Source organism: Puma concolor, chromosome B2 (assembly GCF_028749965.1).
Source record: "Puma concolor isolate L17-30 chromosome B2, mPumCon1.1.hap2, whole genome shotgun sequence".
Classification (NCBI taxonomy): domain Eukaryota; kingdom Metazoa; phylum Chordata; class Mammalia; order Carnivora; family Felidae; genus Puma; species Puma concolor.
Genome location: NC_141671.1, coordinates 147241469 through 147268868, shown reverse-complemented (window position 1 = coordinate 147268868; position 27400 = coordinate 147241469). Strand labels below are relative to the sequence as shown.

The window sequence follows — 27400 nt, the reverse complement described above, 5'->3', positions numbered from 1 at the left end:
ATGCCCTTCCCTCCTTTGTCCCTCCTGCCTGTCTCCTCCCTTCCCCTCCATCCCATCTCCATCCCCCTGTCTCCTTCCCACGTGTCTCCCTCCCTTAGCCTCTGCTCGGGGCTCAGATGGGGAGCCAAGCCAGCTGACGTTTACCAGCTATACACCATGATTAAAAAAATCCAACCAGATTTGCCATTCACTGGACTGAACAGTAAGAATCCCCAATATGAAAGAGAAGAACAGAACATCCCTTCTCTTCCTATAGCCAGTCCTCTGCTTCCAGCTCTGAAGTTCAGAGTTGATTACTTTGAGATGCATTTCCTTGAGACACATGGCCGATGTTATGAAAATCAGGAACCCCGATGGAGGCGTCTTCCACCACCAGTTGACGTGTCAAGGTGGTTTTGTGAGCAGAATGCAGGACACTGATATTCGTGCCTTTCTGTCACTTCATGTTGATTTTGAGCTGGGTATGTGAGGAGGAAGCAGATGATCTGCAAGCAGCTGACATGTCACATGTACTTAGAAATACATCTGAACAAATAACAGCTTCACATCCAATAAACATCACCCCGGTGATAGAGGCCAGCTCTTAATACAAAGCCTTTATTTTTATTTCATTGTGTTTTGTTTCACGAATGCTGTAAGCGGGAGCTATAGAGCACCTAGGTGCCTCCAAATCTCTTGGTTGAAACATAGTCACTAATGAGGCTCTGTGGATTCAATCTCCTTATGGACCAGCTAGCCTCCCTTTCTTTTTTGGATCCTATTTCCATACTAAGGAGTGATGTTTGCTGTTGATCAAAAGAGAGCTGGGTACAAATGAGATGAGCCAGAACCCGGATGACTGGCCAGCCTGTGTTTGCTCCCATGGCTCGTGCATGCCCTTGGTCTGATAAGCTGTGGTCAGGACACCGGGTCAGAGGAGAGGGAGGCATTGGCCGCCTTGTGTCCAGAATCAGCCAGGCTGCTTTTCTTTGTTCTCCTTAATGAGCTGCCCACCATTAGGAGACTGTAGACAAGGCAAACAGAATCTCATGCTAATAAATTTGTATTTATTCTGTAGGCAGCAGAGAGACATTTAAGATTGAGAATGCCTTGCATCAAGTAATAGTGTCCCAGGGACACTTTGCCGGTGGTGATACAGAGGCAGGTAACAGGCTAGGTGACAGGGCAGGTGGTTCCAGGGAAGCCTGAGGACAAATCCTCGCATTTCTTAACTGTGGAGCATGACGTGGGGCAAATTGATTTTACCTTGTGGAGACTGACTTACCTCTCCCTAAAAAATGGGATAACGTGGGATGCCTGGGTGGATTAGTCAGTTGGGTGTCCGACTTCGGCTCAGGTCTTCATCTTTCAGTTTGTGAGTTCAAGCCCCGCGTCAGGCTGGCTGCTGTCAGCATGGAGCCCACTTGCGATCTCCTGTCCCCCTCTCTCTCTGCCTCTCCCCTGCTCATTCTCATCTTTTCTCCCTCTCTCCCTCTCCTCCTCTCCTCCTCTCCCCCTCTCCCAGAAAGATACAATTTTAAAAAAATGCGATAACAAAGTATAACCTGTAAGGTCACTGTTGAGAAATTAGTAAGAATGTGGTGGTAGGGACAAAGTAGCTAACATGACTGCAGCTGGACAGCAACACAGTCTCAAGCCTCAGAGCAAGCGAACATGCTAAGAGTCATCCCTAGCCCTGTGCAAATCTGGGGCTTACACTTGCTATGTAAGCCATTGCCATCCTGGGTCCTTGTATCAACGTGCGTTGGCATTTGATGCTACGTGGCATGAAGGCCTAGGGGTTTGGGGCCCCCAAATCCAGGTCATGGGAGCTCTGATGATTCCCCCAAACTGCTTCCCTGAGCTCCAAGGGCTATCACTCCTTCGCTCTCCTGTGGTAAGCCGCAGGCCTCCTGTCTGTAATGCATCCTCGTGTGAGTTTGGGTGCCCCGACTGGGTCTGCCCAGAGGCTGCAGTCCTGAGAGTGCCTTTCGGGGCCCCAGGATCCACCCGGAAGCAGAGAGCAGGGCCAGCAGGAGCCCTTGGGCCAAAGCAACCTCAGGAAATCAGCTCTAATTCCTGTTAGCTCTGGGACAAACCCCACTTGTCTGATTATCAGACCGCTGGGAACACAGACAGCCTGAAGATAAGTGAAAAATGCCAAAAGCCTAGCCTTGTAAAAACGTCTCTGAGGGAAAAGAAAACTGTCACAAAACTCAGTGCCATCAGGGTGGTTTGCTCCAAGGAAGGCCCTGCAGAATCTGGTTCACCAGTCAGCTCTTGTGCAGGCAAGAGCCTCCACTTTGCCCCAGCTTGTTACTGTGCCATTACTATTATTGTGCGTGCTATTCGAGTGCCCTCTCCCAGCCAAGCGTAGTTAGAAGCAGCCCCAAGTTGGAAATAGAGGGGATGGGGTGGAGGGGGTGGCAATTACAAGGAGGAGGGGGACAACAGAACAAAGGAGGCAGGACAGCTCGGCAATCAGCCCCTTTCACAGGCAGAGCAGAGCGGGGCCAGTGGACCCTCAGAAAGCGGCACCCACTTGGATGCTCCCAAGGGCCCTGGGTGGGCCCCCATCTGTCACTGCTCATCGCGAGCCCCCTGGACCACTCGTCTGTGCTTGTGATGCTCCAGGGAACAGGAAGTCCTGTCAAAGATCGGTCCTAAAGTAAATAAGGTTAAAAATGTTTGGGTGTTTAAATGTCCTTGATGTACAACCCCTATTTTCTGTAAATAGCAGAAAAATGAGAAAATATGACACTAAATCATTGATACAGCTTTATTATGATTGAATTGACTACATCTGAAATTATCTGAGGAGAGGAACAGGGTCTGATGGTTCTCTTGTGCGCTCCGTACTTGGCTGGTTACTCAGAGTTGGGTGATAAACAGGATTTAACAGAAAAAGAATCTTCGTGTTTCTACAGATCTTCATCTCAAAACACACGGTAAGAGGTGATTTCTTCCTTCCTAAAGGTCTCGGGCTTTTCCTTCTGTTACATGGGGACATATCACGGGGACAAAAACTATAGCACAATTCCAAATAAGCAAAACCATGGCGAGGTCTAGAAAAGGACAAGGAAGTGAATAAACTTCCCAGATTATTTACCTGGTAAATGATCAGTAAGTCAACTTGGGCAGAAATAGAATTCTGTTGTCCTTTACTAATTTGAACAAATAAGCTCCCATTTAAAATGGCTGATCCATTTAGATGAATCCAAGAGAAAGCCATAATTTTGAGTCCAAATGGATTAAAATTTTTAAAAATTCAGTGACACGGTTATACAGACATGGTTATTCTCTGAATACCTATCTGCTCTGGTAATTTGCTCAGGGTCCAAAAAACACGTCTTTCTACACTCTTCGGGTGGTTACATTAAAACATCAACTGGAGAAGCTGGGTTCCTTGGCGTACCAATGACCTGCGAGGAAAGTGCCATTTGAGAAGGATGTCATGTGCCCTGCACCCCTTTAATGGCTGGTACTCGCTGCGGTGAAGCACCAGTAAGAACGCCTGGGGAGTTAAGTATCCCCTTGTTTCAGACATGGAAAGATGGGCTCATTATGGAACCTGGCCACGGAACGTGTGTGAGATAGGCAGGCAGAATTCTGTGGCTTCTTTTGTAAACATGGTAGTGCCCCTAAGCCTGCTGCACACCCACAATTCACTCTCTGAAGCAGCACTACGCCATCTTGTTGAGTTATAGTCCCACGCTCCAAATGCAAATCAAACTTACATACTCTGTGGGCTTTGTATTTCCACAAGAGAGAGAAACATAAGTCTTCCTGTTGGGGGAGGCCTATTTCAGTCGTGCATTTTCGCCTTATTTGCTCCTCTACATCTTGGTTCAGTGTGTCCGTTCCTGCCTGCTCCTGTGTTTAATTGGTGCCTGTCAGAAAGGCTACCAAGCAAATGTATTGAGTGTCTTTGGGAAAGGAAGTTGCGGGTGAAGCCTTCTGCCAGATTCAATCTTTGTTTTGGCATGATTTGGAAATGTGTGTTGTGACCATCTGTCTAGAGCTGACCGGGTGGAACAGGCAAAGGCACCCTGCTTCGGAGACAGGAGTGGTCACCGCGTTTCATGGGAGAACAATGACAGTGAACCGAACACGGCCGCAGACACACACAAATTGAACTGTTAGGAGCCTTCACTTTTGCATTGGAATAGTAATAGGTTTTCTGCAAGGATGAACAGAAATGCCTTATTTTCTGCTACTTTGATAGTACAGGTATGTCTGTGTGTATAAATGTGCACACATATTGTCCATCTATCACAGCTAACCAAAACTTGGCCTTATCAAAACGCGGTCTATCTTTATACTTTCGTTTTCCAAGTTAATAACTTATTTTAATATGATATCCCTTTAAAATTTGTGTTCAATGTGATTTTTTTTCTACCTTTTAAGTGAATGTCATTCACTGTTTTTATTCCTCACATTGGATATCAGAGCAGTAACAAAGAGTCATCTGATAACTGCCCTGTTTGCATATGGATAATTTTGGTAATGATAAGAGCTGACAGTAATGAGCTCTTCCTACACGATCACTGCCAGAACCTTCTCACTTGAGCCAGAATCTTCTCCAGAGCAGAGCCTGAAGCAATAATCCATTCCCTTACTTGGGGAGTGAAAGTTCAGAGTGGCGAGAGTAGAAGGTAAAGGGCCAATTAAGGAAGGGAAGATATTGAGCCATCCATTGCGTTCGTGCAAGCTTGAACTTCACAGGAGCAAAACAGACCCCACTGGTCTCTTAACAGGTGTGTTTATATGGCCCAGAGGATTTTTGGGGGAAATTCACAAGGGAAAACCCACAAGCTGGCTATCCCTCACAGGGCAGAAAGGAGAGGGAATTTACCTGCCCAGCTTCCTTCTGGTTCCCAATCCCTTTGCTCAAGGTGCACCCCCTGCCGAGCTGGCATGCTTCATCACCTGATCACATTGCGAAACTCAGTGCCCAGGAAGCTGTGACATTTCATTCAAGCCTACAGAAGCTCCTTGCTGAAAGGCTACTTGTGTCGGGCCCAGAGCCATGTATGAAGTCAAGACTTTAAGTTGGATTAAAGTTAAATCTCAAAGGGTTTGACAAGGACCCTCTGCAAAGGTGGCCCTGGCAGTGAGCCGTCTAGTCCAGAAGGTGTTTTGGAAAGATAGGGGTGCTCAGCGAACGGAGACCTCAGAGGACCCTTATGCAGAGAAACAGAAATAGATTCAGATTTTGTGGAATCTGGACTACACCATTTTGGGGGCTCCCTTTTTAAGAGAAACAATACAGAATTATTACTATAATTGAGAATGAGAAGACAAATCATAACAGATTACAGATTTTAAAAATCCAACAGATACCGTGAAAATCACGCTTCAAGAACATAACATAGTATATATATTTAGTAACCAACTGCCTGACACTCCTCTGTAATATTTTTTTCCTACACTTTTTGGTGGCACACTCTTTGATGGCCTTTTCATATGGCATTGATTTTTGTAGTGCCATTTTGTATACAAAGAATAGAAAGATAATTCAATCTTTCCCTTAACATGGTTGATTAATTTTTTTATAACGGTTTTATAACTTCTTTTTGGAATGTTATAAATAACTTAGGCTTGTTTTTAAATTTGAGGCAACCTGTAGTGATTTTCTTTTATATAAGGTCTGTAAGACTTCAGTGCACTTCAGGCTTTCTGGCGTAATGACTGGTCTTAAATGCTCGATAAATTGACAACATTCCTCATTGAATTTCAGTGTGTTACTTATATTGGCGTATTATGAGTTCGATGTTGTTTTCGTCAATGTTAGCGAATCATGTCAAGTCAGCAAAACATTTAAATATTTTTCCAATATGACCCTGTGATTATTCCTCCTCATTAATTATCAGATAATCGAAAGGCTTGCTCATTGCCAGATGTAGTTATTTATTGATGAATAACGTAGGAGTTTGGTCATTAGAAGAGAGTACTTGCTTCTTGAGGCATTCTGCTAGTCTGTGGCAATTTGTGTGCTATTTCATCGAAAGTCCAGATTTCTTCTGGTTAAGATGTCAGAGGCAGTAAGACGTGATCCACTACATGAGAACATATAAAATATGCAACTTCATAATTGACATACTCACTGTGGAATTGCTGTAGGTTTTTGCTTCTCAAGCACAGGAATACTACTAAGTTCTGTTTCAAGTCATTCCTTTAAAAAAAAAAAAAGAAAGAAAAGTGCATACGTTATGTTTATGATTATGTAAACTGCATAACCAAGTATGTTCCTGTCCAAAAAGAATTTCCATTGGACAAGGTATTGATGGGAATCAATCTCCCACTTATCATTTTATACATTTGATGAGTGAAAGAAATACACACCAATGAGCTTCTGGCTCCCTAAATTTCAAAACTTGTGTCCTTTTTCCATCCACATTTCTTTGATTATGATTATGATTATTATTTAAATTCAAGTTAATTAACATACAGTATAGTCTTGGTTTCAGGAGTAGAACCCAGTGATTCATCTCCTACATATGACACCCACATATTTCTGATGCAGGTGCTAGATGCCTTATCATAATCCTGATCTTGACCAATCGGCCATGGCATTGGGTGGACTTGTTGACATAGTCAGTGCTAGGAGGATCCCTGGAAGGTGTTTCTCTGCCAGATTACCTGGCAGTAGGTTAATTCATTGCAGAACGAATTGGAAACCCCATACGTCTATCTAACTAAATGGCAAGCAAAATGTGTATCCAGTTCAAATTCCCCTAGGCTAGATACCCCAAACGCTCAGTACCACTTTCATATCACCTAGCCTAGGATGATTCGACCAGAGAGGACGTTGCAGTGGAAAGATACACCTGTCTTAACCAACTGCAGTTAAAATAGCTTTTCAAATTTCCAGAAATACTTGTCCATGTAAGCACATTGTTGGATCCCCACCACAGCCATGAAGGGGCCCGTGCAGGTAAAGAAACTTAAAGCTTCAGTTCCTGTCACTAAGAGAAAATCTGCTTAAGTAGTTGTCCTAGGTATCAATACCTAGTACCAATAGAGTGTGCTCATCAGTATTTGTATCTGCAGGAATGACATGTGACTTCCCAAAGGTAGCTCTAATGCAGTACCCTAACAGTTCAAAGGATTGTGATTTTTGAGATAGTTTTCCATTAAAGTAAAGCTGTAATATCATTCTGCTAGCCAATAGAAGCAAGAAGTTGGGATTTTTCTTTTTTTCTTTGTTGAAAATGAGAAAAAATATCTTCATCTCCTTGGGTAACCGCAATACCAAATGTCTCAAGTGCATATAGACAGAAGTTTGGGAAATGTTTTTTGATTGTTTGGATTCCTCATGGTATCTGCAGTGCACCTTCCTCTCACATCCCCCCAAGCATTGCCTTTGGGTAAAAGTTGCAGAGTAATGAATTATTAACCTGATGTATGAATGGATGAATAGAAGGATTTTATATAATTTGTTTCATAATTTTCTGTTGGCAGACAGAGGATATTCTATCCATATTTTATAACGAACTTCACATCAATAAGAAAAAAAAGAGAAAAACTGAGAAAGGACATTTTATCAGTTAAGATTAAGGTTAAATTGCAGGTGATAGAAGGTCCATAATAAAAAAGCAAAGATTTAATTCTCATTTAAACAGCATCTAGAAATAAATGGCCCAGGACAGGTAAGGTGTTCCTTAAATCATTACCACGGATTGAAACCCTTCTATTTTGGGGGCACCTGGGTGGCTCAGTCAGTTAAACATCCAGCTTTGGCTCAGGTCATGATCTCACAGTTCATGAATTCTAGCCCCATGTCGGGCTCTGTGCTGACAGCTCAGAGCCTGGAGCCTGCTTTGGATTCTGTGTCTTGCTCTCTCTCTGCCCCTCCCCAGGTCACATGTTCTCTCTCTCTCTCTCTCTCTCTCACTCTCACTCTCTCTCTCTTTATCTCTCTCTCTCTCTCTCTCAAAAATAAACATTTAAAAAAAGAAAAAAAAAAAAAAGAAACCCCTCTATTTTGTTGTGCCAACCTCCATAATATTTGTCTTTTACTCCTGGTCCAAGATGAATACTTAAGTTCCAATGATCATATCCAGATTCCAACTTAGAAAGGAATCATACCCAGATTCTAACTTAGAAGGGACATGTACTTTTCCTTTAAAAACAGTTCCTGAAAGTAGCAAGCTTTCTTTTTTTCTTATATCCCATCAGGCAATACTTAGCTATATGACTATACCTACATTTAAAGGAGAACGAGAATTTTAGTCTTAGTCCTGTGTGGCCATGCATCCTATTAAAAATTGGGATGTTATTACTAAGGAAGTAAGAAAAAATGAGTATTAGGAAGCAGTGAATGGTCTCAGCTCGAGATATGAATAGGCCATTCACAATAGAAATATAAAGGGCCAAACAACTTAAAAGCGAACTCACTAATAGTTTTTAAAAGCAGGTTAAAGTAAGAAATTTCTCAATTGATAGAAATGAAAGAGACAGATAATGTCCAGACAAGGCTATAGGGGTACAGGTTCTCTCATGTACAGTGTTGGGAGTGTGAAGTAGAAGGGCTAATTGGGAGAACAATTTGATAGTAGTTGTGAAAATAAATGGGCCATTCCTTTTTCCCAAAAATTACACTTCCACATAGGTTTTCTAAAGAAAGAGTGCAGACAGAAATGGCCAAGCTGTTCAATGCAACATTATTTGGCACAGTGAAAAGTCTGGATAAAAAATAAATTGTTTTACACAAGAAACAGGTGTTGGCGAGGCTGTGGATAACAGGAACCCTTGTGCACTGTTGGTGGGAATGCAAACTGGTGCAGCCGCTCTGGAGAACAGTGTGGAGGTTCCTCAAAAAATGAAAAATAGAACTACCCTATGATCCAGCAATCGCACGACTGGGTGTTTACCCAAACGATACAAAAACACTAATTCAAAAATAAATAAGTAAAAAATTAAAGTAACGCTAATTCAAAGGGATACGTGCACTCCTCTGTTTATTGCAGCATTACTTACAATAACCAAATTATGGAAGCACAGTGTCCAACAACTGATGAATGGATAAAGAAGATGTGGTGTATACATACAATGGAATATTATTCAGCCATAAAAAAGAATGAAATCTTGCCATTTGCAATGACATGGATGGACCTAGAGTGTATTGTGCTAAGCGAAATAAGTCAGTCAGAAAATGACTTATATGTAGAATTTAAGAAAACAAACGAGCAAAGGAAAAAAAAAAAAGAGAGAGAGACAAACCAAGGAACAGTTCTCTTAACTATAGAGAACAAACTGATGGTTACCAGAGGGGAGGTAGGTAGAGGGATGGGTAATCTAGGGGATGCAGATTAAAGAGTACACTTATCGTGATGAAAAAAATAATCAGGGGCGCCTGGGTGGCGCAGTCGGTTAAGCGTCCGGCTTCAGCCAGGTCACGATCTCGCGGTCCGTGAGTTCGAGCCCCGCGTCGGGCTCTGGGCTGATGGCTCGGAGCCTGGAGCCTGTTTCCGATTCTGTGTCTCCCTCTCTCTCTGCCCCTCCCCCGTCCATGCTCTGTCTCTCTCTGTCCCAAAAATAAATAAACGTTGAAAAAAAATTTTTTTTAAAAATAATAAACTGATAAAAAATTATCTGTGGATTAAATAAATAAACATTTTGTCTTGGGGTGGGTTAAGTAAGTTTCTTTATAGCTATGGAATTCTAACCAATTATTAGTAGGAATGAAGCTTATATACTGAATTGAAAAGATACCCAAGATACGCCAATACACTCTTTAAATATATTTAAAATATATTTAAATACACTCTGCACTTCGGACTAATGTCTATGGGTATGTTGGTGAAGATGTGGAAAGGTGAGTAGGTTATTGGGATTTTGGTAATTGGGGAGTTTTACTTTTTGCTTTACATTATCTGTAATTATTTAAATTTTTATAAGAATATGTTTTCTCTTTAAAATTTAAAAAATGAAAATGTATCACCTCTATACTCACTATCCACTCACTGCTGTTAATATTTTGGATAGGGTTTTTTGGTCCCTGTTTTTCCCCTGCACAAATTTGTATGTGTCTGTGTTTGTGTATTGTTAGATTAGCAAGAGAGAATTATGTCCTGTAGTTTTGTATTTTGATTTTGATTTTATTACATAGCAACACTTTGGGAGAATATTCATTAAGTCATTCCCATTTCAAAAGGTTTTTTTTCATGCTTTTCTATAGCATATATTATTTAAAATGCAAATACTCTTGCATTTAATCACTTTCAAATCTTGGAAATTTAAATTATTTGCAATTTTAAAATTATTTGTGAATAATGCTGCAATGAACATCTTTCTAGGTAATCTTAGTTGCTGACTCGGTCACTGTCACAGGAGAGATTGTTAGATGTAGAGGTGTTGTGCTGTAAGTAATGAACTATATAAGACTTGTGATATAAACCATAATACTCATTTGTCCTTCTAAAGATTTTGCCAGTTAACCCTCCTATCAGCAATAGTGATCCCATCTTACCGAAACTAACTACCGTTGAAATTTATTTTTAGAAAAGCTTGTATATTTGATAGGCAAAATAATATGTTATTGACTGATAAGTTTAAGTTATTAAGTGAGGTTGAGAGTTTCAAGTGTTTACTGAGAAAGTTTGTTTATGTCATTGTTCTATTTCTATGGTGGTATAATGAATGACATTTTTTTACTATTTACATTTATAATTTAAAAACATTATTTTAATGTTTGTTTATTTTTGAGAGAAGGAGGGAGACAGAGCATGAATCGGTTATGGGAAGAGAGAGAGGGAGACACAGAATCCAAAGCAGGCTGCAGGCTCCGAGCTGTCAGCACAGAGCCCTATGCAGGGCTCGAACCCATGAACCGTGAGATCATGACCTGAGCAGAAGTCAGACGCTTAACTCACTGAGCCACCCAGGCGCCCCTACATTTATAATTTCTGATAAATCACTTATGTTTTTTTAATTTGAAAAATGTTTTCCACTCGCAAGCCATATGTCTGCAGGACCTCACCCAGGACAGCCCCCCCTCTTCCCACCCCCTACCCAATCTTGATCAGTCTGGATCCTTCTCCAGACTCCACAGAGTGTGCAAAACAAGCATGCTAAGTTCCAAGCCCCTACTTTTTTTTTTAATGTTTGTTTGTTTGTTTGTTTATTTATTTATTTATTTATTTATTTATTTATTTATTTATTTATTTATTTTGAGAGAGAAAGAGAGCAAGTGAACATGAGAGGGGAAGAGGCAGAGAGACGGGGAGAGAGAGAACACCAAGCAGGCTCCACACTGTCAACACAGAGCCTGATGAGCAGGACTTGATCCCACCAATAGTGAGATCATGACCTGAGTCGAAATCAAGAGTTGGATGCTTAACTGACTGAGCCAGCCAGGCACCCCCAAACCCCTACTTTTGTAAGTCAACTGCCTTCTCATTATTTGAGGCAAATACCATACCGTTGCTGTAGTTTCAGTGCCTTCTCTAAAAATGGTTCTTCTTGCTATGAGTTAACTGCCCCATTTGCTCAATTCAGCTTAACAGTGAATAGAATAGCCAGTCTTTCCCACTTTGCTTGACTTTTGTCAGCATGTCCCCAGTATTGTACTTTTTCTGACCTAAGTCTCACAAGGATCTTACAATGAAAATATGGTCCCTAGGCTCCTATCTGCACACTGTTTCTTTATGGTAACCCAGACCCAGTCTCTCAGGAGGACAGTTGTCCTGTCCCCACCACTGGACAGTTGTCCATTTCCCTCTTTTCCACCCTATTCAGCCTGATTCAGTTCACCCCCACCTGATACTCCTGTATGGCTGTTTGCAGTCACACTAATGAAAGTGTATGTTCGTGTTATGGTCTAAGCTTAGCCAGTTGTGGTCCCTGTTTACACAGCCCATCTCTAGGAGACTTTCTGAGGAATATTATTTCACTTATCACAGTTCCACATCACCAGGTGTTCTCCTTAGAGTAACAGTATGAACTGATTATCCTGATTCCTTGTTTGTTCTTTCTGAAAGCTTGGTGGGTCAAGCTATTTCTGAAGATACTGCATCGAGGAAATTAAAGATGAGATATCTTACCCTTTAGAAGCGTATGTGTGATTTGTGACTATGTGTGATTATGTTTAATCTTCTTTGTTTTTATTATAATTAAGCCTATATAAACCAAAGTCAGAATGTTTATAAAATTTTTATATGCCCTGAAAACTACTGATAAAGCCAGGACTTTGGGGCTTTTATTAACAAATTAATATATTTAAAAAAAAAAAAAGACAAAGGAGCAGTAGAGTAATGTATGGCTGCAATGTTTTATTTTACAAATGAAGATATTTAAAAACACAATAACAAAAATGTCTACCCTCAATATCATCTAATAAAGGCATTTTAACATGCCAAATAGGAAATATATAGTCTCCAAACAAAGGAGTTTTGTTTAGTTTTAATGGAATAAATTGGCTTTATCACTAGTCACTGGTGAAAACCATATTATACCAGGTCTCAATTCTGTTACTGGACTTTGGGAAGCACACATTACCCTGCTTATTCCGTCAATGGAAGGGGTCACCTAGCGGTGCCAGTGAGACTCAAGACTACCACCATTCAGAGCCTCTTAAAATTGAGCAGTTTTGGTGCCAGGGTTTATTAGAAGCCCATGAATAAGCAAAACACATCAATTGATTTTTCTTTCTATTTATTTCCATCAGAAGTGGTAGTGGTGGGGTGTCAGGAGTTGTTGTGGTGGTGGTGGTGGTGGTGGTGGTGGTGGTTGTTTTTATGTGTTTCCAGATCAATTCTCTTCCAATTCACTGGGAACACATTTCAAACAAGTGGGATTGATCAAATCCTATGACCCAGTCTCTCTCCCTGGGAAAATGAAAGCAGAAATTACAATAACAAAAGAGACCACCACCACCAATGTATATGTATGTGTATGTGTATATGTATATACATTTGCATTGTGGTGTGTGTATATTTAGATCTAAAATAACTAAGGCCCAAAGCAAGACCTTATTTCTTTAGTTCCTTTTTGCAGGGACAACTGACATGTGTGACCCATTTGGGAGGACAGGAATCAAGGCACACACCAAGTTATCACACTTAGGTTTTCTTTGTGAAGAACTGTGTTGGCATTCCGCACATCTGAAATGGGCATGTTTTCAAATGGAGCATAGTGGCAATTCTTCTGTATGTTGCTCAAAAGCAACAATGGGATTAAGGAAGCAACTGTGTGCAAACAGATTCTAGTCGCTGCCTCCCTCAAACTGGACTATGAGAAGGGAGTCATGCATGAAAAATCTTTTGTTGAAGAAATCGCTTCATTCTTAATTCTTTTTTCTGCTCATTAAGTTTTTCACTGAGGTAAAGTTGACGTACAGTAAAATGCACTTAATTGAAAGTGTGCACTTTGACTAGTTAGGGCACACGTACACACCTGCAAAAGCACCAGCATGATCAAGATCTGGAACATCTCCATCATCCTCAAAACATTGCTTATGTTTCTTTGTATTTTCTCCCTCTCGCCCCTTTCTGTCCCCACTTCCTATTCTCAGTAAACTACTGACCTTCTCTGTGCTACTGTAGATTATTTCCATTTTTAAAGAATCTTTTACAAATGCAGTCCTACAGTATAAGCTTTCTTTGGCTTCTTTCACTCAGCATAATTATTTTGAGATCCATCCATGGTATCATTCCTTTTTATTGCAGAAGAATAAAGCATTGCATGGACATACCACAGTTTGTTTTTCCATCCACCAGCTGAAGAACATTTGGTTGTGTCCACTCTTGGGGTATTATTACAAATAAGGCTGCTATGAATATTCACATACAAGCTTCTGCATGAGCATAGACTTTCCTTCTACTGGTTAGATGTTTAGGAGAGAAATGCCTGGATCCCATGTTAGGAATGTGTTTAAGAAACTACCAAGCTATCCTGCCAAGTGGTTCCATGGTTTTTAAGTTTCCATGAACAGCTGGACACCTGAGAGGAAGCCCCCATCCAGTTGTCCAACATGCAGCCCCCCCCCTCCTCTCCTTTCCGGTCTCGAAAACTCTTGCTGCCTTCTCCCCCTAAGAGGCCCAAATCTGTCTCTCTGACTCTGAAATCCTACTGGGCTTTCCCAGGTCCTCCCTCCCTGATCCAGGGCCTGGAAACTCCCTTAAAACAGTGAGCTGAGGCAGACATCGGACTTGGATCATTCGTTTCCTGCCTCTTGTGAAGTATTGTCCTTCATTGCCTGATGTCCAGTGTCTTGAAAACCATTGTTTCAAATTTTTGTCCAGATTATCAGGTTGTTTGAAGCAAGAAGATAAATCTTGCTTGTTCATAAGGAAGTTTTAAAAGTTGACTAAGTAATTAATTGGATATTAAGAGTTGATATTTTAATCACCAGAAAATAAAGTCATCTGTTAAATAACTTGTGATCAGTCCATCAAAGAATGGTAACTTTTCTTGGTATAGGAGACTCAAGTTAACATTATTAGATACACGTATAGTATTTTTACTTCAGGGTACAATACCTCTGGTTGTATAAAGCTGGGTAGAAGATGTACTATTCACTTTATACATATGAAAATTGGTGTCCAAAAAGTCAGTGTGACTGTCCTAGAATCACATAAAGTAAGGGCTTACTGCTTGCAGTTAGGAAAGGCCTAGCTCTGAAGATAAATCAGGGCTGGAATCGAGATCACACTCTACTCACTAAACTCAGTGACCTGGTATGTGGTTGCATCTACCTGAGTTTTTTTTTTTTTTTTTTATTTTCACACAGGCACCTCATAGACCTCTACCTGATGTCAGTCTTACATAAGAAATGGTGGTTTGTTTGTTGGTTTGTTTGTTTGTTTGTTTCCAGAAACCTGTTAGGTCATAGCATACTTGCCTTCCGAGAGGGATGCCTCCATAGCACAGTTATATCGACCTGGGGTGAATGTTTGCTCTGTGTCTCTGTGCAAGAGATTTTAACAGGAGTGGAAAATAACATCATATTAATTCATTCCTGGGATAATGATTGTAATAAGAGGAGCCAGCCTTGCTTGTTCCCACCGAAGATGGGCAGTTAGTGCACCTTAAATGTGGGCTCTCACTTTCTGTCAGCAAGATTCTAAGCATGAGATAAAAGGATTCTCTTCTAGTTGGATATATTTGCTCTACTGCACATTTTATCTGTTTGAGACTCTTTTAATTCAGGTCTGAGCAGAAAACAAGAATCAGTGCAAATAACTGTAGATGACTTCGTGAAAAGATGTGTTGGCAGAGGTGGGGGCAGGAATGGTGAGGGGCAAGTATGAGAGAAATTGGTGTCTGTTTCTGTGGGAAATCAAATAGCTATGTCCTGGGGAAGGACAAATTATAGGGAACACATTGCACTGCTTTCTGGCCCTGCCGAAAACAGCTGACTAGTATCTAGTTAATGTGTATACAGGGGTTGGGTCCTGCCTGTGCTCATGAATTCCTTAGACCATGTTATCTATGCAATATCTTGTTCTCCACCCTGCTTTCGGCATCTGCTCTCTTGTAGTCTTGGGAATGTCTTGTTGTTTTGCATGCTTTCTATGCTTTCTATAAGTTCTTACTGGCACGCACGTAGCCAAGGACATATTGTGTAATGTTTACCCTATCATGTGTGCTTAATAAATATGGGAACTTGAGAGCAGCTCGGGGAGACTTCCCTTGGCCTCCCTCTCCCCTCTCTTGACATACGGAGTCTTGAGTAATCCTTTCTGCCATCCTTGGCTTTTCTGGACAAAGCCAAAAGCTGAACCCACAACTGGTGACCCTGACGTGGTAAGCCAAACCCACATATTTCAGGTAAACTGGAAGATGGGGATATCCCTTCCTCATGTAACAGCTACTGCTTCCCAAATAAAGAACCTTTAGACATATCCAGTGATATTCTTCCTGTGTTCTGGAAAATGGTAGGAACCTTGCCCCATTGTGGAGGGAACAGGGCTGGAAAAGAGAAGCATAAGAATGCACTTATAGGAGGGGCTCCAGGCGACTCACCGTGGCAAGCGAGCCCTAGGCAAGACTCACTAGAGCAGAAGACATGTAGGGAATGAATACAGTCATTGAAACATGAGCACACAGACGGGAGGCTCTGGCCCTATGAATGCTTAGGAAGCCACAGGAGGACACCTCCAAGAGGCTGTGCAGAAGAACGATCCTGGACCTGATCAAGGTGCAGGGTTCTGGGAGGATGGATATTGCAAAAGGCATTCCTCTGTCATTCAATACTGAAATAAAGATAGGGTCAATGTGAAGAACAAAGTCGCTGAGAGGGAGGGGATTTATTTTCTCGGGGAGGATGATTGTAACATACCAGCTGTGTCGTAAGACACATTGCTTCTTCAGTAACCCAGACAGAAAACTCACAACTGTATATAGATGCCTTCCGCTGTGAAATTTCCTCCATTTATATTCTTCTGTAGTGGGTGGTAAGTGGAGATGTGGTTAAGTGGGAAATTCGGTAACCTGGATTCTCAGAGTCTGTGAGTGGAAACTGATAGTCTGATGCCAAACCACTGTGTCACCTTTGACAAGTTATTAACCTCAGTTAATGGCCTAACTTTCTTATCTGTAAAGGTGGGAAGTCATGAGGGCCTGTTTACACATGTGGAAAATATCAGGCTTTGATGAACCTGGCCCTTCTGCTATAGAAGAGGGAAGAAACAGCAATTGTTTAGGGAAAATAGACTCTAGAAATTTCCTCCCAGATGATGGAAGATGCTTGAAACTGTATGCAATGTTTTTGTTGTTGTTGCAAAACTCCAAAACCCAGTGTGCTACTGGGGCAGTGTCTAGACCCAACAGATTACATTCACAAGAAATGTAATTTTGTGATATTGAAATAGAGGTACAAGTTATTTTCTATAAATTCTCAACCTCCTCCCCAAATCTCCTCAACCCAACGGGGTTTGCTCAGTCCTTCCAAATGTTTGCCTTCTCCCTCTCCTTGTGGGTCTAACCTCACCAGTGAGGAGACAGAAGGGGACAGAAAGGGGCTCGGGGACACATAGCAGAGAGGCAGATTTCAGATGTCCTTGCAGTTCTGGGACAGAAGCCACCAGCCTGTCAAAGGGGTATGTCAGCAGAGTCACCCAGAGGGCCCTGCTGAAAGTTGACCACACACGGCAGCACGCACCTGGCACCATCACCAGACGTCATAGGTCAAGTTTGCTGCCTCCTCTCTCCAGGTGTTCCAGTTTCCTCTCGGGTCTCCCTACAAGCCCTTAGGTGACTCCATCCCTGGGAGAGGAGCAGCTACTCAATGATCCTGGCTATTCTTCCTGAGCCTCTGTGCTGCTCAACCAATAACTGCTTTGTTGAAATCAAGCTCCCTACTTAAAGTATCCGTTCCCCCATGACAGTTCCTGTGACTGTTTTCCTTCCGTTTTGAGTGTCTATGGATCACCCAGGAGCTATGCCACCTCTGAAGCATCACACGAATATTTCAACAAGCCCACCCCGACCCTGACCTGTGTTCCTGCACTACACCCACTCCTCTTTTGGGTTCAGGTTTCCTTCCTCCCTTTTAGTGAAGCGGAATGGGACAGAGCCCTGCTATTCAGGGTGGGTAATTGGCAGTCTGATTCGAGCCTTTGCAGCGTTTAGTAAACACATCCATACGAAGCACCTGCTATGTGACAGGCATTGAGATACAACAGTGAACAGACAAGATCTCTGATCTAATAGATTTACATTCTAGTGAGAAGAGGCAGACAATAAACAAAATGTATAATAAATGATTAAACTGTACAGAAGGGCATGGGTCAGCTAGAGCTAAGGAATGAACCATCACAGAATCTCAAATGGCACATGACAATAAGTCGTATTTCTTTAAAAAAAATGTTTTTAATGTTTATTTTGAGGGAGAGTGAAGGGGAGCACAAGTGTAGAAGGGGCAGAGGGCGAGAGCGAGACAGAGAGAGAGAGAGAGAGAGAGAGAGAGAATCCCAAGCAGTGCAGAGCCCCATGTGAGTCTTGATCCTAAGAACCATGAGATCATGACCTGAGCTGAAATCAAGAGTCGGATGCTTAACTGAGCCACCCAGGTGCCCAATAGGTGGTATTTCTCACCCAACCCTCTGAGCTTCACCTGGGTTTGGTGCTTATAATTGGGCTTAGTTCAGTCCATTGCTCCGGGAATGGGTGTTTCCAGTCGGCTTCGTGTGTCAGCCTTCTTGAACCAGTAGCTACCCCAGGGAGATCCTCCTCACCTGGAAAGGCAGGAGCACAAGAGGGTGAGCCTGAGCACACAGCACTTCACAAGTGTTTGGTTGCATCATATCTGCTCTCATCCTCTTGGCCAAAGGAAGCTATGTGGCTTGGCCCACTGTCAACGGATGGGAAGTATACTCAGCTTCTAGTGGGAGGAAGGGCAAAGTCACCTAGCAGAGGTGTGAGCTCAGGGAAGGATGAAGCATTGGGGAATAATAGTGCAAATCTACTGCAGAAGATAGAAAAAAATAAAAGGGAAAAAGAGGCTTGGGAGTGCAAAGTGGGGGCTGGCTACTTTTATGTAGGGTGGTCTGGGTTTGGCTTATTAGAAAAAGACATTTGGAGAAAGTGTGGCAGGAGATCAAGATGTGAGCCATGTGAATAGCTAGGGAAGAGCATTCATGCAAAAGGAGGAGCTGGTGCAAAGGTCCTGAGGCAGAAGAATGCCAGGCATGTTTGAGGAATAGCACAGAGCTCACTGGGCTGGACCACAGTGAGCAGAAGAGAAGGAGGTGAGGGCCTGAGAGGGGTGGTTTGGCAGCACTGGAGGACTGAGCAAGGCCATCGTAAGGAATAACATGGGGAGCCATTGCAGGGATTGACCAGGGGAGGCAGATGATCTAACTTTGCCTTTCAAAGCACCCCCCTGGTTTCTGTTTGGAGATAAGACTCTTCCTCCAAAGAGCCTTCCACGCCATCTAGACTGGGTTGGGCAGGACTCTTCCCTACCTCTCGCCCACTTTGCAACTCTTATTCATGGATGCCATTTTCCCTCTGACTCTGCAAATTCAGTGTGAGAGAAGCCTCTGTGTTGTGCACCACTTCACCCTTAGAACCAACCATTTGCTTGCACACACGCAGATTTCCAAAGAAATCAGGAAAAAGAGGATCCCTCCACAACGTTCCATTGTCCTCCAGAAACTGGGTTGATCAAATCTGCACATGCCCAGTGCAAGCGGGACTTCCCTACTGTGCAGGGTCCTGGGAGCAAGCTGAGGCTCCTTTCTGGTCTCCAATGGGGCAAGACAGACACCAAGTGCAGTGTGAGAGGGAAGTTCAAGATGGGCTGGTCTAAGATTAGATTATTTTAATACCTGAAAGTGACCAGAAGTCATGGAATCTGGCATGTCGCTGGGGGCCCACTGCTCAGCAGGTGGGCTTGACACAACACAGAAATATCAATTACCGGGAAAAAGCAAAACTATTTCATGTCCACAGCTCAGCAAGGGAAAACTTCATCAAACCAATTATACTGCAATGTCAGTGTGCTCCGGGGTCCCTTCCACACCACCTCCTCTCCCATTTTCACAGTGTCCACGGGTGAGCTCAACTGCTCGTGGGGCTGTAATTACTCGTCTCTTGGCTGATGGGTCTCCAGAGCATTTTCCAGCTCCAAGCTTCCTCCCGAGTTTAAGGAACCCACAGTGCCCTGCCCTCTGTATGTGTTCGCACGACATTGCAAAGGTGCCTCAAACTCAGCAAGTCTAGAACCAAAAGAAATCTTCTACCTGTATTTCCAGGCCTGATGCGCCTCTGGTGGTTTGTCCCCCACCGGCAAATGTTGCCCAAGTCCCGGCCAGCCTGAGGTGGAGGGATGCAGTGTTGAGGAACGGGAGCGGGGCCGGAGCAAGTCGGTCCTGGTGACTTCGTTGTCACGTACCAGCTCTGGGATCAAGAGGTCTCACAGCTTTCCTCCCCACCTCGTGCCCTCACCTGCCCCTCCCACGGCAGGGCATCTCACTGTCATTGTCGTGGCAGGGACGGGGACGGGGAGGCGTGCACCCTGCTTTCAACAAGTATGTTTGAACTCCTCCCCAGACGACGCCCCGTGTTAGGTAGTCAGATCACAGAAGAGAAGACACAGAAGGGGCCTTGCCCTCCTAGGGTTTTATAGTTCAATGGATTAAATAAATAATGCAGAGAAAGCACTTAGCAGGGAACCCAGCCCGTTAGAAGCATCCAGTAATGTTTAAAAAGAGAATCTAGACATAATGCTTGACTCTTCTCCCTGCCTCAGGTTGATGAACCCCCGAATCTTGTCAGTTTTGCTTCCCAAATATCTGATATCTCCAGTATCAGTGCGACTTGTAGACCTTGTGCCCCAGAGGCTTGCTCACTTGGGAGCCCTCACACAGCCCACAGTGGGTTATCAGTGCACCTCTGGTTCCTTGTTCTGGGTCCCGCACTCTGCCTGGCACCTGGCACATTGTAAGAGATCGATAAATACTATTCCGACAAACAATGGCACCGTCGTTTACATTTTTATGAATGTACTGTTTGATTATTAGGTTCATTATCTTTTAATTTAGGCCCTAGGCAAAGGTTTTGAGTTAAATTTATTTGGAAACCTCTGGAAAGTCTCCATTTTTATATAAAGTAATCTGTTAAAGTAAAATTGTTAATTTTATAACAATGGTCCTGTGGATTTGGGGACACGGTCTTGAGGTTTCCTAAAAATGGAGAAACCTACACATGTTGGTAGGAGACTATAAATGGAGAAGAACTCAGTAGGAGACATGTGAATGCTATGTTGTCCCAAACATACTGTCCACCCATCCATTTTCTCCAGCTCCACTGCTCGGTCCAAACCAGTATCTTCTGCCCCAGGAGGACTTCCCAACATCCACAGGGCTCCCTCCCTTTCTTGTCACACTACAATCCATGCGATGCGCAAAGTAAGAGTGATTTTCTTTTTTTTTTTTTTTTTTTTTTTTTTTTTTTTTTTAATTTTTTTTTTTTTAATGTTTATTTATTTTTGAGACAGAGAGAGACAGAGCATGAACAGGGGAGGGGCAGAGAGAGAGGGAGACACAGAATCGGAAACAGGCTCCAGGCTCTGAGCTGTCGGCACAGAGCCCGACGCAGGGCTCGAACTCACGGACCGTGAGATCATGACCTGAGCCGAAGTCGGACACTCAACCGACCGAGCCACCCAGGCGCCCCAAGAGTGATTTTCTTAAACATAAATGACATCCTGTTGCTTCCCTGCTTAAAACTTTGTACCGAATTCTTATTGCCTAAGAGTCAAATTCCTAACTCTTTAAAAAAAAAAATGTTTATTTAGGGGCACCTTGGTGGCTCAATCAGTTCAGCATCCGACTTCAGCTCAGGTCATGATCTTACAGTTCATGAGTTCGAGCCCTTCATCGCCCCCGAGCTCTCAGCCTGCTTTGGATCCTCCTCTCTCAAGACTGAGGGAGGGGGGCCTGGGTGGCTGGTCCGTTAGGCGACTGACATCAGCTCAAGTCACTATCTCACGGTTCACGAGTTCGAGCCCCGCATCGGGCTCTGTGCTAACAGCTCAGAGCCTGGAGCCTGCTTCAGATTGTCTCTCTCTTTCTCTCTCTCTCTGTCTCTCCCTCTCCCTCCCTCCCCCTCTCACCCTCTGCTCCTCCCCTGCTTGTGCTCTGTCTCTCTCAAAAAAAATAAACATTAAAAAACATGAAAAAGCGAGCAAGGGAGGGGCAGAGAGAGAGAGAGATGGAAAGAGAGAATTTTAAGCAGGCTCTGTGCTATCAGCACAGAGCCCCATGCAGGGCTCAGACACACCAACCGTGCAATCATGATCTCAGCTGAAACCAAGAGTCTGATGCTTAACCGGCTGAGCCGCCCAGGCGCCCCTGACCATTCAGACGAAGACTTCATTATTGCTCTTCCCGTCCACCTGAACTTCATCTTGGTCCACTCCCCCTTGCTTCTTAGTGTATCTCTGTCACACTGACTTTGCTTTTAATTCCTCAAGCACGCCCAGGCGTTGCCATTGAAAGGGAGTTTTCCTCAGCCGTTCCTTCCCGCGGAGCCCTCTCGCATCAGATCTGTGCACAGCATGCCATTGGGGGATCAGTGTAAACGGGGCCGCCTCCGGCCTTCCCCGACCACCCAGTCAATAGCGCCCACCAGGCACCATCGCATGGTTCCATCCTACTGTCTTGCTGTCACTTTTCTCGAGCTCAGCAAAGTCCACTTCCTGTATCTCTTCTCTCATGTGGGAGTGGCCAGCACTGGACACTCTCTGGGCGAGACCAGGGCAACTTAATCAAAAGAAGTGTCCTGAAGGAAGGGAGATGACATTTGCAACCTCGAGAAGTAGTGTCCGTGGCTTAGCTCAAAACCAGTAAGCTGTGCACCTGTCAACCTGCAGAAGTTGCTGATCTCTGGCTGTCTGACGCTTCGGTTTTGCCCTCTTTTGTGTCCCTCCTCATTCATGGTCCTTCGTTTAGCCAAACAGTCAGCTCCTGGACCGTTTAGCACAGAGGCACTTACCAAACACCACCAATAGGTCAGGCACTCAGAAAACCAGAAGACAGCCCTTGGGTTTACGGGGTCAAGAGCTGGAGCAGGAAGCCTTTCCTGTAAAGGCTAGACAGTGGCTCAGGCTTCCTGGTCCATAGAGTCCCTGTCACAGCCACCCAGCTCTGCCTTTATAGATAAAAGCAGCCATAGCCAATATGTAAAAATGGCTGTGTTCTCATAAAACTTTATTTACAAAAACAGGATGTGGGCCAGATTTAGCCCTCAGCTGGAATCTGCTGACTTCTGGTCTGGAGAGAAGGTAGAAAATCAAATAAATAATTGATGATACACTGTAGCGAGAGGCTGGGGTGGGGAGGAGCACATGGGTTCACAGAACACAGCAGAGGGCACCTGACTAGGGGGCTGAGCCCTGCCAGTCCCCTCCTGCTGGCACTAATTACCAGCTGACCTTATTGAAAACAGAGAAAGAAAAGAAAAAAAGAGCTTTAAAATTAAATTAGCTTTTAGTTGTCAAGAGCCATATATTGTGTTGCTTTGGGCGTTTTGTTTTGTTTTTTTGCCTTTAACACTGAGGTATGTCTTCTGATTTCCTTTCAATACACTGGCTCAAGGCCTTCCTCCCAACATGTCTTCCAGAAAGTAAAATCTCTAGAAATCCTCAGACTCTTAGCCTTGCAAGCAGCACGTGCATTAGTTCAAAAAGTAACTTTAAAGCCGGAATCCTAAATATAAGTTGCCTTGTGCACATAATTTCAAGTAAGGTTTGAGCCCCACGAACTTACAGAGAGGAAGAATGCTATGATCATACAAATTGGAGCCTGTAGAGTCTTGGTATCTGAAAGGTCTTTAGAGATTGTCGGGTCTAGCCTGCCATTTCACGGATCTCTTTTCATGTAAGCTGCATTCTGAAGCCACCTCCTGCGACAGCCCTCTTAGCCTGGAACTTGCTGGAAACCTTCCCCCAGCCTCCAGTGTCTTGGGATGTGCAGAGCAGGCCATTGCCTCTTTGCATGAATTCCCTTAGCTTAGTTTTACATGAATTCGTATGGATTTGTTTTGTTACGTCATGTTGATTTTTAGTACTTTTAGGGAAATATTTTGGCAGGCTACACACTGCTTTTCTGGCTAGCTGTAAAACAAAAACCTCAATTAGGAAAATAACTTTATTGATTATGCGCCACACAGTTCTTACATTAATATTTAATGCACAGTCCATCTAACGATACCTCAGAAACGTCACTATACCTCCTCATTTTCAGACGTATTTTGTTGTAGAAGCGTTTTAAGACGTTTACAATCTTTTGAGCAGGTTCTTAATTTCAAACTACTCTCCTTCAGAGGACCCAATTCTTAACATTTCTCTGATAAGAGGAATCAAAAACATGGCATTCTAGTGCATGAATTCATTCATTCATTTTAAGAATGAATGAAAGGCCAAAGAGAAGTCCTCTATGCAAGGTTCTTGTGAGCTGGCAACAAATATAATTTTTAAACCACTCTGTTTTATAATAATTTGTGTTAAATAGCTCTGAACATTCATAGCCACTGGACTGATTCTTAGCATTAATATTTCCTGTCACGAGATTTGGGGACACAGTAGGACAATTTATTTCACAGTGGGGTTCTTATCTAAACAAGATCTGTCTTTATATGTGTCTCAATTTAGCAGAATTCTGTAGCATCTATCTCCTTCTAGCTGTTTCTCACAAAAGAAAAAAACAAAGACAGGATATGTGCATGAATTAGTATGTGTTCAGATGGCATCTGCAACAATTGAATAGTTATGTCCCACAACAGCTCTATGCAGATGATGCAACCCAGAAAGTATGTCATGCTAAGTCGGGTTTCAGCTGTCTCTAGCTCTACAACACTGACAGTCTGAATAGAGTATGCTCAAAGATTAAAACTCAAAACTATGTGGACTTTTACAAATGTAGCACTCAGCACTTGGCCATTTATAAACATAATTTTAAGAATTGAAATTAATTCTGTTAGTTGGGGGACAAGAAGGTAATGTGATAATTTTTCATGAGATGCGTTTTCCTCCTATGAGCCACATACCCCTTAGGACTTTAAATTTTATTTCATTACATGCAATGGTTATTTCATTATGATTTACCCATTCTTTGCAATTATTTATCAGCATCTGTTTGGTAATACAAAGGCCTTAGAAAGAAAATTTGGGATTGCTGCTGATAAACCAAATCATTGTAATGGATTACTATAAAAAGGGGTTGACCTCTTTCCTTCTAAAACTTTAGCTTCCTTCTAAAAAAGAAAGAAGTTTATTTGTTAATTGTAATACATACTGTTATAATGTTTATAATCTAGTGCTTCTAGAAGGTAGTGGTTTATGTTTAGATTCAACCTGTCAACAGTAATTATATTTAGAAACACGACATATAGGCTATACTAAGGTCAAGTAATTACTTTTGAAGATTGAAACCATCTGGAGGAAATTAATAACTCATTAATTCCTCTTGTAACCATGGATTCATATACTTTATTTTGTTTATTGTTAGTGGTTCAAAATGTTATAAATAATAGAACCTAATTCAGCTGCACTTATTATATAAACTTAAAATATGGACTTCTACATGTGGCTCGTGGAAACAGTATCATGCTTTAGTTTGATTTTTGATTTCTCGAGGAATTCAGAACCTTGATAAACACTGAGGAAATAATAAGAAGATCTAAGACACAGTGCCCTAACCTTTTCTAATTTTATGCCATTTTAAGTGTTTTTACATGATTTCCTCATTCCCCTCTAGTTTCTTGGTCAGGCTAATTCATTCTTGCCTTTTGGGTCTTGGTTTAATTATTTATTTATTTATTTTCATTCGGGAAACTTTCTCTGCCTGACCAACATTGGATTAACTTTTTCCCGCTGTGCTCCAGACTTAGTTATGTCACCATTAGACAGAATTCCACGAGGACAACAACTGTGTATCCCATCCCAACGTCAAGCCAAGGAACCAGCACATAGTAGTCTCCCAATTACTATGTATGGGTGTTTTTAAATTTTGTTTCATGTTTGTTTATTTTAAGAGACAAAGAGAGAGCACAAGCAGGGAAGAGACGGATAGAGAGGCGAAAGACAATCCCAAGCAGGCTCCACGCTGCCAAGGCAGAGCCTGAGCAGGACTCTATCTCACCAACTACAAGATCATGACCTGAGCTGAAATCAAGAGCCAGTCACTTAACCGACTGAGCCACCCAGGCGCCCCTCAGTGACTAGGTGTTGAATTGACCAGGGAACATCTGACATAAGCTGATCAATCAGGCACAGAACAATATAATGATATGTACTAAAACGCTAAGTAGAATATAAGAATACTGCTTTGTAAACATAAGCATTATGGGGAATTGTAAAGTGAGTGGGAGAATTGGTGTTAGCTGGAGTTTTATTGAAGCAGCCTCCTGAAAGAGGAAAATGAAGGTAAATTGGAAGACTCTTAACACAGAGAGACAAGAGCATAAGGGAAAAGGAGGTTTGGTTCTGATGCTGTAAAGAGAGGACCTGAGAAGGATTTGGGAATGGCAATTAGGGAGACATACAGTGGGGGGGCAAGGAGCCTTATGGAGAGCTCTGAAAAACAGAAGGAAAACTTGAGGTCTTGATACATTGGCATTAGATAATAGTTTATGGTTTTGGCCATGACGTGCCATGATGAAAGCCACTTTAGAATAACATCACCGAGGTGTGCTGATTAAAAAGGGGGGGGGGGCAAATGTGGGAGGAAGGAATGGTGTGGGTGCTGATTTAGGTTAACTCCAGACTGAGGTTAATGAGTTTGGAGAATTCATGCTATACCAACACTTGAAGACCTAATCCATTTGCTCTAGAAAGCACTACACTTTTGCTACTCTGCATATCTTTACTCAGCTATTTTTATACCTCCTATTTTGTAGACTCTCAGAATTAGTAAGTATATGTAGAAAATAAATAGTTCTGAAACAGAGAAGGTAGCTGCTACCTGAAATTTTCTTTTTCTCTATATGACAATAAATAGAACAGGTTAACATCTCAGTGGAGATACAGTTGACTTGATAGGGAGCTGTTGTTTGTTTTAAGGCCTAAGTACCCACAGCAAAATGCCTTGCAGAAAGTAGTTTTCAACACATGTGAGGTCAGGGCTTAGTCCCACTGCAGAAAAGGTGTCTGTGGAATCATAAAGTATTACATCCTCAGGACACATGAGAATTAAGAATATTCTGGTGAGCATACAAAACCAGGTTGTTTTCCAGCAATAAAACTGTGCACTAATGATGAGAGAGTTTGCCCAGTATTGATCAGTGGGATCAAACCTTGGAACAAATGTTAATGTTAGGGTTCTCTTAAATTTAGTAGCATTTGATGTCACAGATGGGACATAGAATTACTGAATGAGGATTAAAGAGGACAAGGGAATTTTGTCGATAGAGAAAGGGGCAGAGTATATATTTTCTTAATCATTTTATTTTTAATCATTTTATTTTTACTGTATTTTATATCATATTTTATGTAAAGCCTTTATAAACAAGGGAAGCTGTTTAGTTTCTTCGGTATCTTCTCTCTATATAGACTGAATGCACGCATGGAGGCATGAGTTGCCTTGAGACCCCTTCCACTGACTGCAAAGACGGGGTTAGGTGGTCTCTAACTCATCCCTCTGGTAGCTTTTACGACACCAGGAGATAATCACTTGTTTGTCTTCAACCCTACGGGCCTGTGGCCTTCTGAGGCGAAGGGCCATGTCTTGCCCACTTTTACGTGACATCCGTAGGTCGGTGCCTGGCACTTGGTAGTTAGTCCAGACAATTACAAGGATGGATTGATGACAGTGATTCAAAAACGTCAACTTCAATAAAGAGTCTTTGCCTTGGCAGTGTTGTTTATGCTGAAATATTGGGCCTTGTGCAAGCAAGCTCACGGAGCCAAAGTCACCCCTTTTTGTGCAGCAAAGTGGACAGGAGAAAGCAATGAGGACGTGAGCAGAGGGAG

At 42.6% G+C, this 27400-nt stretch overlaps 1 protein-coding gene and 1 long non-coding RNA gene across 4 annotated transcripts in view; one reads left to right on the top strand and one right to left on the bottom strand.

The window, feature by feature from the left end:
• Positions 1-27400, top strand: part of PRKN (parkin RBR E3 ubiquitin protein ligase) — a 1357610-nt gene that overhangs the window by 894551 nt on the left and 435659 nt on the right. The gene's annotated exons all lie outside the window — the stretch shown is intronic.
• On the bottom strand, positions 17803-19870 carry LOC147581355 (uncharacterized). Its single transcript, XR_015251705.1, has 2 exons — positions 19671-19870; positions 17803-18161 (listed from the first exon to the last, which is right to left on the bottom strand). It is a non-coding gene; the product is annotated as an uncharacterized LOC147581355 (long non-coding RNA).